Source organism: Amia ocellicauda, chromosome 8 (assembly GCF_036373705.1).
Source record: "Amia ocellicauda isolate fAmiCal2 chromosome 8, fAmiCal2.hap1, whole genome shotgun sequence".
Taxonomy (NCBI): Eukaryota; Metazoa; Chordata; class Actinopteri; order Amiiformes; family Amiidae; genus Amia; species Amia ocellicauda.
Window position 1 is genome coordinate 8,471,784 of NC_089857.1, and position 13,191 is coordinate 8,484,974.

Consider the following 13,191-nt stretch of genomic DNA (forward strand, 5'->3'; position numbering starts at 1 on the left):
TTGTGAGCACTGATCTTTGTCCGGTGGAGTTCCTTTTTGTGTTGCTGTAATTGTGTCATTTCTCGATGAGAAAGATTAGGCAACATTTAGTCACTTCTAGCCATGATGCTCAATTTATTTACGAATGTACCCTAGTTACTAGGGACCGTTTACGTAGGAGAACAAGATCTATTGTATGCCTGTGTATTTGGGGAAGTCAAATCTGAAATAATGATGAAATTGCGTGTATCCAAAGTTAAAACTCGTGATTTGTCGCCCTCTGGAGTGTAAAAGATGCAAAAGCTTACAGCACCTGGTATTCCCAGGCGGTCTCCCATCCAAGTACTGACCAGGCCCGAGCCTGCTTAGCTTCCGAGATCTGACGAGATCGGGCGTATTCAGGATAGTATGGCCGTAAGCCAGGGAGGCTGTCCCTGACGCTCTACTTAAAGGGAAGGCAATATCCGTTTCTGCCGTTCATACTTACAGTTGAACTGTCTCTCTACTCTAAAGCCCGGGACACACCAGCGCGCCGCAGACAGTCCCTGCTAACACGCCACGTTGTGGCAACATTGTGGCAACGTTGTGCGTTAGCTGGGGTGCCACACCAGACCGGAACTATATTTTACAAAACGAACACATTGTCTTGATAATACAGCTGTAATTGAGTGCCTGACACGCCAGTCAAGCGCAATCTTGTGAAGGTGTGCATTTCAGTAAGGATTTCAATTGACATGCAGTATGAAACTGAAAGGAGGTTGCATCACTATGATGCATAACATTGCATGTATTGTATTTTCAAGTGTGTGCATTCATCCTGTTGTCATTTTGTTTTGAAAGCAGAAGAATCATTCAACAGGTTGCTGAGACAAATGTAAACCAGTAAAACATATGAAGAGAAACAAACCTTGAATATAAGTTCAGTTGTTTAAACATTTGACAAACTATGGTGAGGGGGTAAGAAAACACACAAATCCAGCAGCTCCTGTATTTCAATACACCAGAACCCAATATTATTGGCGAGTCGGGTAGTCCATCATCACAGTTCGAGGGCAGGCATCATTTCAGTAATTTCATCCCGTTGCATTCACATCCGTGCCTTGAATGAGATTGAATGTGATCTTTGTTCTCAAGTATGTTCCCAAGTTTTACACTTTCGTGCTTTGCATGAATGGGAATGGAACCGTGTGTGTTGAATGAGGCTCCTTGTGAGCACTGAACTTTGTCCGGTGGAGTTCCTTTTTGTGTTGCTGTAATTGTGTCATTTCTCGATGAGAAAGATTAGGCAACATTTAGTCACTTCTAGCCATGATGCTCAATTTATTTACGAATGTACCCTAGTTACTAGGGACCGTTTACGTTGGAGAACAAGATCTATTGTATGCCTGTGTATTTGGGGAAGTCAAATCTGAAATAATGATGAAATTGCGTGTATCCAAAGTTAAAACTCGTGATTTGTCGCCCTCTGGTGTGTAAAAGATGCAAAAGCTTACAGCACCTGGTATTCCCAGGCGGTCTCCCATCCAAGTACTGACCAGGCCCGAGCCTGCTTAGCTTCCGAGATCGGACGAGATCGGGCGTATTCAGGCTAGTATGGCCGTAAGCCAGGGAGGCTGTCCCTGACGCTCTACTTAAAGGGAAGGCAATATCCGTTTCTGCCGCTCATACTTGCAAATGAACTGTCTCTCTACTCTAAAGTCCGGGACACACCAGCGCGCCGCAGACAGTCCCTGCTAACATGAAACGTTGTGGCAACGTTGTGCGTCAGCTGGGGTGCCAAACCAGACTGGAACTATATTTTACAAAACGAACACATTGTCTTGATAAAACATCTGTAATTGAGTGCCTGACACGCCAGTCAAGCGCAATCTTGAGAAGGTGTGCATTTCAGTAAGGATTTCAATTGACATGCAGTATGAAACTGAAATGAGGTTGCATCACTATGATGCATAACATTGCATGTATTGTATTTTCAAGTGTGTACATTCATCCTGTTGTCATTTTGTTTTGAAAGCAGAAGAATCATTCAACAGGTTGCTGAGACAAATGTAAACCAGTAAAACATATGAAGAGAAACAAACCTTGAATATAAGTTCAGTTGTTTAAACATTTGACAAACTATGGTGAGGGGGTAAGAAAACACACAAATCCAGCAGCTCCTGTATTTCAATACACCAGAACCCAATATTATTGGCGAGTCGGGTAGTCCATCATCACAGTTCGAGGGCAGGCATCATTTCAGTAATTTCATCCCGTTGCATTCACATCCGTGCCTTGAATGAGATTGAATGTGATCTTTGCTCTCAAGTATGTTCCCAAGTTTTACACTTTCGTGCTTTGCATGAATGGGAATGGAACCGTGTGTGTTGAATGAGGCTCCTTGTGAGCACTGAACTTTGTCCGGTGGAGTTCCTTTTTGTGTTGGTGTAATTGTGTCATTTCTCGATGAGAAAGATTAGGCAACATTTAGTCACTTCTAGCCATGATGCTCAATTTATTTACGAATGTACACTAGTTACTAGGGACCGTTTACGTTGGAGAACAAGATCTATTGTATGCCTGTGTATTTGGGGAAGTCAAATCTGAAATAATGATGAAATTGCGTGTATCCAAAGTTAAAACTCGTGATTTGTCGCCCTTTGGTGTGTAAAAGATGCAAAAGCTTACAGCACCTGGTATTCCCAGGGGGTCTCCCATCCAAGTACTGACCAGGCCCGAGCCTGCTTAGCTTCCGAGATCGGACGAGATCGGGCGTATTCAGGCTAGTATGGCCGTAAGCAAGGGAGGCTGTCCCTGACGCGCTACTTAAAGGGAAGGCAATATCCGTTTCTGCCGTTCATACTTACAGTTGAACTGTCTCTCTACTCTAAAGCCCGGGACACACCAGCGCGCCGCAGACAGTCCCTGCTAACACGCCACGTTGTGGCAACATTGTGGCAACGTTGTGCGTTAGCTGGGGTGCCACACCAGACCGGAACTATATATTACAAAACGAACACATTGTCTTGATAAAACAGCTGTAATTGAGTGCCTGACACGCCAGTCAAGCGCAATCTTGAGAAGGTGTGCATTTCAGTAAGGATTTCAATTGACATGCAGTATGAAACTGAAAGGAGGTTGCATCACTATGATGCATAACATTGCATGTATTGTATTTTCAAGTGTGTGCATTCATCCTGTTGTCATTTTGTTTTGAAAGCAGAAGAATCATTCAACAGGTTGCTGAGACAAATGTAAACCAGTAAAACATATGAAGAGAAACAAACCTTGAATATAAGTTCAGTTGTTTAAACATTTGACAAACTATGGTGAGGGGGTAAGAAAACACACAAATCCAGCAGCTCCTGTATTTCAATACACCAGAACCCAATATTATTGGCGAGTCGGGTAGTCCATCATCACAGTTCGAGGGCAGGCATCATTTCAGTAATTTCATCCCGTTGCATTCACATCCGTGCCTTGAATGAGATTGAATGTGATCTTTGCTCTCAAGTATTTTCCCAAGTTTTACACTTTCGTGCTTTGCATGAATGGGAATGGAACCGTGTGTGTTGAATGAGGCTCCTTGTGAGCACTGAACTTTGTCCGGTGGAGTTCCTTTTTGTGTTGGTGTAATTGTGTCATTTCTCGATGAGAAAGATTAGGCAACATTTAGTCACTTCTAGCCATGATGCTCAATTTATTTACGAATGTACACTAGTTACTAGGGACCGTTTACGTTGGAGAACTAGATCTATTGTATGCCTGTGTATTTGGGGAAGTCAAATCTGAAATAATGATGAAATTGCGTGTATCCAAAGTTAAAACTCGTGATTTGTCGCCCTTTGGTGTGTAAAAGATGCAAAAGCTTACAGCACCTGGTATTCCCAGGGGGTCTCCCATCCAAGTACTGACCAGGCCCAAGCCTGCTTAGCTTCCGAGATCGGACGAGATCGGGCGTATTCAGGCTAGTATGGCCGTAAGCCAGGGAGGCTGTCCCTGACGCGCTACTTAAAGGGAAGGCAATATCCGTTTCTGCCGTTCATACTTACAGTTGAACTGTCTCTCTACTCTAAAGCCCGGGACACACCAGCGCGCCGCAGACAGTCCCTGCTAACACGCCACGTTGTGGCAACATTGTGGCAACGTTGTGCGTTAGCTGGGGTGCCACACCAGACCGGAACTATATATTACAAAACGAACACATTGTCTTGATAAAACAGCTGTAATTGAGTGCCTGACACGCCAGTCAAGCGCAATCTTGAGAAGGTGTGCATTTCAGTAAGGATTTCAATTGACATGCAGTATGAAACTGAAAGGAGGTTGCATCACTATGATGCATAACATTGCATGTATTGTATTTTCAAGTGTGTGCATTCATCCTGTTGTCATTTTGTTTTGAAAGCAGAAGAATCATTCAACAGGTTGCTGAGACAAATGTAAACCAGTAAAACATATGAAGAGAAACAAACCTTGAATATAAGTTCAGTTGTTTAAACATTTGACAAACTATGGTGAGGGGGTAAGAAAACACACAAATCCAGCAGCTCCTGTATTTCAATACACCAGAACCCAATATTATTGGCGAGTCGGGTAGTCCATCATCACAGTTCGAGGGCAGGCATCATTTCAGTAATTTCATCCCGTTGCATTCACATCCGTGCCTTGAATGAGATTGAATGTGATCTTTGCTCTCAAGTATGTTCCCAAGTTTTACACTTTCGTGCTTTGCATGAATGGGAATGGAACCGTGTGTGTTGAATGAGGCTCCTTGTGAGCACTGAACTTTGTCCGGTGGAGTTCCTTTTTGTGTTGCTGTAATTGTGTCATTTCTCGATGAGAAAGATTAGGCAACATTTAGTCACTTCTAGCCATGATGCTCAATTTATTTACAAATGTACACTAGTTACTAGGGACCGTTTACGTTGGAGAACAAGATCTATTGTATGCCTGTGTATTTGGGGAAGTCAAATCTGAAATAATGATGAAATTGCGTGTATCCAAAGTTAAAACTTGTGATTTGTCGCCCTTTGGTGTGTAAAAGATGCAAAAGCTTACAGCACCTGGTATTCCCAGGCGGTCTCCCATCCAAGTACTGACCAGGCCCGAGCCTGCTTAGCTTCCGAGATCGGACGAGATCGGGCGTATTCAGGCTAGTATGGCCGTAAGCCAGGGAGGCTGTCCCTGACGCTCTACTTAAAGGGAAGGCAATATCCGTTTCTGCCGCTCATACTTGCAGTTGAACTGTCTCTCTACTCTAAAGTCCGGGACACACCAGCGCGCCGCAGACAGTCCCTGCTAACACGAAACGTTGTGGCAACGTTGTGCGTTAGCTGGGGTGCCACACCAGACCGGAACTATATATTACAAAACGAACACATTGTCTTGATAATACAGCTGTAATTGAGTGCCTGACACGCCAGTCAAGCGCAATCTTGAGAAGGTGTGCATTTCAGTAAGGATTTCAATTGACATGCAGTATGAAACTGAAAGGAGGTTGCATCACTATGATGCATAACATTGCATGTATTGTATTTTCAAGTGTGTGCATTCATCCTGTTGTCATTTTGTTTTGAAAGCAGAAGAATCATTCTTGCTGAGGTTGCTGAGACAAATGTAAACCAGTAAAACATATGAAGAGAAACAAACCTTGAATATAAGTTCAGTTGTTTAAACATTTGACAAACTATGGTGAGGGGGTAAGAAAACACACAAATCCAGCAGCTCCTGTATTTCAATACACCAGAACCCAATATTATTGGCGAGTCGGGTAGTCCATCATCACAGTTCGAGGGCAGGCATCATTTCAGTAATTTCATCCCGTTGCATTCACATCCGTGCCTTGAATGAGATTGAATGTGATCTTTGCTCTCAAGTATGTTCCCAAGTTTTACACTTTCGTGCTTTGCATGAATGGGAATGGAACCGTGTGTGTTGAATGAGGCTCCTTGTGAGCACTGAACTTTGTCCGGTGGAGTTCCTTTTTGTGTTGCTGTAATTGTGTCATTTCTCGATGAGAAAGATTAGGCAACATTTAGTCACTTCTAGCCATGATGCTCAATTTATTTACGAATGTACCCTAGTTACTAGGGACCGTTTACGTTGGAGAACAAGATCTATTGTATGCCTGTGTATTTGGGGAAGTAAAATCTGAAATATTGATGAAATTGCGTGTATCCAAAGTTAAAACTCGTGATTTGTCGCCCTCTGGTGTGTAAAAGATGCAAAAGCTTACAGCACCTGGTATTCCAAGGCGGTCTCCCATCCAAGTACTGACCAGGCCCAAGCCTGCTTGACTTCCGAGATCGGACGAGATCGGGCGTATTCAGGCTAGTATGGCCGTAAGCCAGGGAGGCTGTCCCTGACGCTCTACTTAAAGGGAAGGCAATATCCGTTTCTGCCGCTCATACTTGCAGTTGAACTGTCTCTCTACTCTAAAGTCCGGGACACACCAGCGCGCCGCAGGCAGTCCCTGCTAACACGAAACGTTGTGGCAACGTTGTGCGTTAGCTGGGGTGCCACACCAGACCGGAACTATATATTACAAAACGAACACATTGTCTTGATAAAACAGCTGTAATTGAGTGCCTGACACTCCTGTCAAGCGCAATCTTGAGAAGGTGTGCATTTCAGTAAGGATTTCAATTGACATTCAGTATGAAACTGAAAGGAGGTTGCATCACTATGATGCATAACATTGCATGTATTGTATTTTCAAGTGTGTGCATTCATCCTGTTGTCATTTTGTTTTGAAAGCAGAAGAATCATTCAACAGGTTGCTGAGACAAATGTAAACCAGTAAAACATTTGAAGAGAAACAAACCTTGAATATAAGTTCAGTTGTTTAAACATTTGACAAACTATGGTGAGGGGGTAAGAAAACACACAAATCCAGCAGCTCCTGTATTTCAAAACACCAGAACCCAATATTATTGGCGAGTCGGGTAGTCAATCATCACAGTTCGAGGGCAGGCATCATTTCAGTAATTTCATCCCGGTGCATTCACATCCGTGCCTTGAATGAGATTGAATGTGATCTTTGCTCTCAAGTATGTTCCCAAGTTTTACACTTTCGTGCTTTGCATGAATGGGAATGGAACCGTGTGTGTTGAATGAGGCTCCTTGTGAGCACTGAACTTTGTCCGGTGGAGTTCCTTTTTGTGTTGCTGTAATTGTGTCATTTCTCGATGAGAAAGATTAGGCAACATTTAGTCACTTCTAGCCATGATGCTCAATTTATTTACGAATGTACCCTAGTTACTAGGGACCGTTTACGTTGGAGAACAAGATCTATTGTATGCCTGTGTATTTGGGGAAGTCAAATCTGAAATAATGATGAAATTGCATGTATCCAAAGTTAAAACTCGTGATTTGTCGCCCTCTGGTGTGTAAAAGATGCAAAAGCTTACAGCACCTGGTATTCCCAGGCGGTCTCCCATCCAAGGACTGACCAGGCCCGAGCCTGCTTAGCTTCCGAGATCGGACGAGATCGGGCTTATTCAGGCTAGTATGGCCGTAAGCCAGGGAGGCTGTCCCTGACGCTCTACTTAAAGGGAAGGCAATATCCGTTTCTGCCGCTCATACTTGCAGTTGAACTGTCTCTCTACTCTAAATTCCGGGACACACCAGCGCGCCGCAGACAGTCCCTGCTAACACGAAACGTTGTGGCAACGTTGTGCGTTAGCTGGGGTGCCACACCAGACCGGAACTATATTTTACAAAACGAACACATTGTCTTGATAATACAGCTGTAATTGAGTGCCTGACACGCCAGTCAAGCGCAATCTTGAGAAGGTGTGCATTTCAGTAAGGATTTCAATTGACATGCAGTATGAAACTGAAAGGAGGTTGCATCACTATGATGCATAACATTGCATGTATTGTATTTTCAAGTGTGTGCATTCATCCTGTTGTCATTTTGTTTTGAAAGCAGAAGAATCATTCAACAGGTTGCTGAGACAAATGTAAACCAGTAAAACATATGAAGAGAAACAAACCTTGAATATAAGTTCAGTTGTTTAAACATTTGACAAACTATGGTGAGGGGGTAAGAAAACACACAAATCCAGCAGCTCCTGTATTTCAATACACCAGAACCCAATATTATTGGCGAGTCGGGTAGTCCATCATCACAGTTCGAGGGCAGGCATCATTTCAGTAATTTCATCCCGTTGCATTCACATCCGTGCCTTGAATGAGATTGAATGTGATCTTTGCTCTCAAGTATGTTCCCAAGTTTTACACTTTCGTGCTTTGCATGAATGGGAATGGAACCGTGTGTGTTGAATGAGGCTCCTTGTGAGCACTGAACTTTGTCCGGTGGAGTTCTTTTTGTGTTGCTGTAATTGTGTAATTTCTCGATGAGAAAGATTAGGCAACATTTAGTCACTTCTAGCCATGATGCTCAATTTATTTACGAATGTACCCTAGTTACTAGGGACCGTTTACATTGGAGAACAAGATCTATTGTATGCCTGTGTATTTGGGGAAGTAAAATCTGAAATAATGATGAAATTGTGTGTATCCAAAGTTAAAACTCGTGATTTGTCGCCCTCTGGTGTGTAAAAGGTGCAGAAGCTTACAGCACCTGGTATTCCCAGGCGGTCTCCCATCCAAGTACTGACCAGACCCGAGCCTGCTTGGCTTCCGAGATCGGACGAGATCGGGCGTATTCAGGCTAGTATAGCCGTAAGCCAGGGAGGCTGTCCCTGACGCTCTAGTTAAAGGGAAGGCAATATCCGTTTCTGCCGTTCATACTTACAGTTGAACTGTCTCTCTACTCTAAAGCCCGGGACACACCAGCGCGCCGCAGACAGTCCCTGCTAACACGCCACGTTGTGGCAACGTTGTGGCAGCGTTGTGCGTTAGCTGGGGTGCCACACCAGACCGGAACTATATTTTACAAAACGAACACATTGTCTTGATAAAACAGCTGTAATTGAGTGCCTGACACGCCAGTCAAGCGCAATCTTGAGAAGGTGTGCATTTCAGTAAGGATTTCAATTGACATGCAGTATGAAACTGAAAGGAGGTTGCATCACTATGATGCATAACATTGCATGTATTGTATTTTCAAGTGTGTGCATTCATCCTGTTGTCATTTTGTTTTGAAAGCAGAAGAATCATTCAACAGGTTGCTGAGACAAATGTAAACCAGTAAAACATATGAAGAGAAACAAACCTTGAATATAAGTTCAGTTGTTTAAACATTTGACAAACTATGGTGAGGGGGTAAGAAAACACACAAATCCAGCAGCTCCTGTATTTCAATACACCAGAACCCAATATTATTGGCAAGTCGGGTAGTCCATCTTCACAGTTCGAGGGCAGTCATCATTTCAGTAATTTCATCCCGTTGCATTCACATCCGTGCCTTGAATGAGATTGAATGTGATCTTTGCTCTCAAGTATGTTCCCAAGTTTTACACTTTCGTGCTTTGCATGAATGGGAATGGAACCGTGTGTGTTGAATGAGGCTCCTTGTGAGCACTGAACTTTGTCCGGTGGAGTTCTTTTTTGTGTTGCTGTAATTGTCTCATTTCTTTATGAGAAAGATTAGGCAACATTTAGTCACTTCTAGCCATGATGCTCAATTTATTTACGAATGTACCCTAGTTACTAGGGACCGTTTACGTTGGAGAACAAGATCTATTGTATGCCTGTGTATTTGGGGAAGTCAAATCTGAAATAATGATGAAATTGCGTGTATCCAAAGTTAAAACTCGTGATTTGTCGCCCTCTGGTGTGTAAAAGATGCAAAAGCTTACAGCACCAGGTATTCCCAGGCGGTCTCCCATCCAAATACTGACCAGGAACGAGCCTGCTTAGCTTCCGAGATCGGACGAGATCGGGCGTATTCAGGCTAGTATGGCCGTAAGCCAGGGAGGCTGTCCCTGACGCTCTACTTAAAGGGAAGGCAATATCCGTTTCTGCCGTTCATACTTACAGTTGAACTGTCTCTCTACTGTAAAGCCCGGGACACACCAGCGCGCCGCAGACAGTCCCTGCTAACACGCCACGTTGTGGCAACATTGTGCGTTAGCTGGGGTGCCACACCAGACCGGAACTATATATTACAAAACGAACACGTTGTCTTGATAAAACAGCTGTAATTGAGTGCCTGACACGCCAGTCAAGCGCAATCTTGAGAAGGTGTGCATTTCAGTAAGGATTTCAATTGACATGCAGTATGAAACTGAAAGGAGGTTGCATCACTATGATGCATAACATTGCATGTATTGTATTTTCAAGTGTGTGCATTCATCCTGTTGTCATTTTGTTTTGAAAGCAGAAGAATCATTCAACAGGTTGCTGAGACAAATGTAAACCAGTAAAACATATGAAGAGAAACAAACCTTGAATATAAGTTCAGTTGTTTAAACATTTGACAAACTATGGTGAGGGGGTAAAAAAACACACAAATCCAGCAGCTCCTGTATTTCAATACACCAGAACCCAATATTATTGGCGAGTCGGGTATTCCAACATCACAGTTCGAGGGCAGGCATCATTTCAGTAATTTCATCCCGTTGCATTCACATCCGTGCCTTGAATGAGATTGAATGTGATCTTTGCTCTCAAGTATGTTCCCAAGTTTTACACTTTCGTGCATTGCATGAATGGGAATGGAACCGTGTGTGTTGAATGAGGCTCCTTGTGAGCACTGAACTTTGTCCGGTGGAGTTCCTTTTTGTGTTGCTGTAATTGTGTCATTTCTCGATGAGAAAGATTAGGCAACATTTAGTCACTTCTAGCCATGATGCTCAATTTATTTACGAATGTACCCTAGTTACTAGGGACCGTTTACGTTGGAGAACAAGATCTATTGTATGCCTGTGTATTTGGGGAAGTAAAATCTGAAATAATGATGAAATTGCGTGTATCCAAAGTTAAAACTCGTGATTTGTCGCCCTCTGGTGTGTAAAAGATGCAAAAGCTTACAGCACCTGGTATTCCCAGGCGGTCTCCCATCCAAGTACTGACCTGGCCCAAGCCTGCTTAGCTTCCGAGATCGGGCGTATTCAGGCTAGTATGGCCGTAAGCCAGGAATGCTGTCCCTGACACTCTACTTAAAGGGAAGGCAATATCCGTTTCTGCCGTTCATACTTACAGTTGAACTGTCTCTCTACTCTAAAGCCCGGGACACACCAGCGCGCCGCAGACAGTCCCTGCTAACACGCCACGTTGTGGCAACATTGTGGCAACGTTGTGCGTTAGCTGGGGTGCCACACCAGACCGGAACTATATATTACAAAACGAACACGTTGTCTTGATAAAACAGCTGTAATTGAGTGCCTGACACGCCAGTCAAGCGCAATCTTGAGAAGGTGTGCATTTCAGTAAGGATTTCAATTGACATGCAGTATGAAACTGAAAGGAGGTTGCATCACTATGATGCATAACATTGCATGTATTGTATTTTCAAGTGTGTGCATTCATCCTGTTGTCATTTTGTTTTGAAAGCAGAAGAATCATTCAACAGGTTGCTGAGACAAATGTAAACCAGTAAAACATATGAAGAGAAACAAACCTTGAATATAAGTTCAGTTGTTTAAACATTTGACAAACTATGGTGAGGGGGTAAAAAAACACACAAATCCAGCAGCTCCTGTATTTCAATACACCAGAACCCAATATTATTGGCGAGTCGGGTAGTCCATCATCACAGTTCGAGGGCAGGCATCATTTCAGTAATTTCATCCCGTTGCATTCACATCCGTGCCTTGAATGAGATTGAATGTGATCTTTGCTCTCAAGTATGTTCCCAAGTTTTACACTTTCGTGCATTGCATGAATGGGAATGGAACCGTGTGTGTTGAATGAGGCTCCTTGTGAGCACTGAACTTTGTCCGGTGGAGTTCCTTTTTGTGTTGCTGTAATTGTGTCATTTCTCGATGAGAAAGATTAGGCAACATTTAGTCACTTCTAGCCATGATGCTCAATTTATTTACGAATGTACCCTAGTTACTAGGGACCGTTTACGTTGGAGAACAAGATCTATTGTATGCCTGTGTATTTGGGGAAGTCAAATCTGAAATAATGATGAAATTGCGTGTATCCAAAGTTAAAACTCGTGATTTGTCGCCCTCTGGTGTGTAAAAGATGCAAAAGCTTACAGCACCCGGTATTCCCAGGCAGTCTCCCATCCAAGTACTGACCAGGCCCGAGCCTGCTTAGCTTCCGAGATCGGACGAGATCGGGCGTATTCAGGCTAGTATGGCCGTAAGCCAGGGAGGCTGTCCCTGACGCTCTACTTAAAGGGAAGGCAATATCAGTTTCTGCCGTTCATACTTACAGTTGAACTGTCACTCTACTCTAAAGCCCGGGACAAACCAGCGCGCCGCAGACAGTCCCTGCTAACACGAAACGTTGTGGCAACGTTGTGCGTTAGCTGGGGTGCCACACCAGACCGGAACTATGTATTACAAAACGAACACATTGTCTTGATAATACAGCTGTAATTGAGTGCCTGACACGCCAGTCAAGCGCAATCTTGAGAAGGTGTGCATTTTAGTAAGGATTTCAATTGACATGCAGTATGAAACTGAAAGGAGGTTGCATCACTATGATGCATAACATTGCATGTATTGTATTTTCAAGTGTGTGCATTCATCCTGTTGTCATTTTGTTTTGAAAGCAGAAGAATCATTCAACAGGTTGCTGAGACAAATGTAAACCAGTAAAACATATGAAGAGAAACAAACCTTGAATATAAGTTCAGTTGTTTAAACATTTGACAAACTATGGTGAGGGGGTAAGAAAACACACAAATCCAGCAGCTCCTGTATTTCAATACACCAGAACCCAATATTATTGGCGAGTCGGGTAGTCCATCATCACAGTTCGAGGGCAGGCATCATTTCAGTAATTTCATCCCGTTGCATTCACATCCGTGCCTTGAATGAGATTGAATGTGATCTTTGCTCTCAAGTATGTTCCCAAGTTTTACACTTTCGTGCTTTGCATGAATGGGAATGGAACCGTGTGTGTTGAATGAGGCTCCTTGTGAGCACTGAACTTTGTCCGGTGGAGTTCCTTTTTGTGTTGCTGTAATTGTGTCATTTCTCGATGAGAAAGATTAGGCAACATTTAGTCACTTCTAGCCATGATGCTCAATTTATTTACGAATGTACCCTAGTTACTAGGGACCGTTTACGTTGGAGAACAAGATCTATTGTATGCCTGTGTATTTGGGGAAGTCAAATCTGAAATAATGATGAAATTGCGTGTATC

The 13,191-nt window shown here is 43.3% G+C and overlaps 10 non-coding genes and 1 pseudogene across 10 annotated transcripts; all 11 read right to left on the minus strand.

Annotated features, from left to right (window-relative positions):
• Positions 1 to 280: 280 nt before the first annotated feature.
• LOC136756985 (5S ribosomal RNA) lies at positions 281 to 399 on the minus strand. The gene has a single exon (XR_010819034.1). It is a non-coding gene; the product is annotated as a 5S ribosomal RNA (ribosomal RNA).
• Positions 400 to 1,465: 1,066 nt separating this feature from the next.
• On the minus strand, positions 1,466 to 1,584 carry LOC136757913 (5S ribosomal RNA). The gene has a single exon (XR_010819726.1). It is a non-coding gene; the product is annotated as a 5S ribosomal RNA (ribosomal RNA).
• Positions 1,585 to 2,639: 1,055 nt separating this feature from the next.
• LOC136755831 (5S ribosomal RNA) lies at positions 2,640 to 2,758 on the minus strand. The gene has a single exon (XR_010817942.1). It is a non-coding gene; the product is annotated as a 5S ribosomal RNA (ribosomal RNA).
• Positions 2,759 to 3,824: 1,066 nt separating this feature from the next.
• Positions 3,825 to 3,943, minus strand: LOC136755802 (5S ribosomal RNA). Its single transcript, XR_010817914.1, has one exon. It is a non-coding gene; the product is annotated as a 5S ribosomal RNA (ribosomal RNA).
• A 1,066-nt stretch (positions 3,944 to 5,009) lies between these two features.
• Positions 5,010 to 5,128, minus strand: LOC136757915 (5S ribosomal RNA). The gene has a single exon (XR_010819728.1). It is a non-coding gene; the product is annotated as a 5S ribosomal RNA (ribosomal RNA).
• A 1,058-nt stretch (positions 5,129 to 6,186) lies between these two features.
• Positions 6,187 to 6,305, minus strand: LOC136756345 (5S ribosomal RNA). Its single transcript, XR_010818435.1, has one exon. It is a non-coding gene; the product is annotated as a 5S ribosomal RNA (ribosomal RNA).
• Positions 6,306 to 7,360: 1,055 nt separating this feature from the next.
• On the minus strand, positions 7,361 to 7,479 carry LOC136757250 (5S ribosomal RNA). The gene has a single exon (XR_010819287.1). It is a non-coding gene; the product is annotated as a 5S ribosomal RNA (ribosomal RNA).
• A 1,054-nt stretch (positions 7,480 to 8,533) lies between these two features.
• LOC136757152 (5S ribosomal RNA) lies at positions 8,534 to 8,652 on the minus strand. Its single transcript, XR_010819193.1, has one exon. It is a non-coding gene; the product is annotated as a 5S ribosomal RNA (ribosomal RNA).
• Positions 8,653 to 9,718: 1,066 nt separating this feature from the next.
• LOC136757467 (5S ribosomal RNA) lies at positions 9,719 to 9,837 on the minus strand. The gene has a single exon (XR_010819487.1). It is a non-coding gene; the product is annotated as a 5S ribosomal RNA (ribosomal RNA).
• A 1,055-nt stretch (positions 9,838 to 10,892) lies between these two features.
• LOC136757540 (uncharacterized) lies at positions 10,893 to 11,001 on the minus strand (annotated as a pseudogene).
• Positions 11,002 to 12,067: 1,066 nt separating this feature from the next.
• On the minus strand, positions 12,068 to 12,186 carry LOC136756642 (5S ribosomal RNA). The gene has a single exon (XR_010818711.1). It is a non-coding gene; the product is annotated as a 5S ribosomal RNA (ribosomal RNA).
• Between the last annotated feature and the right edge of the window lie 1,005 nt (positions 12,187 to 13,191).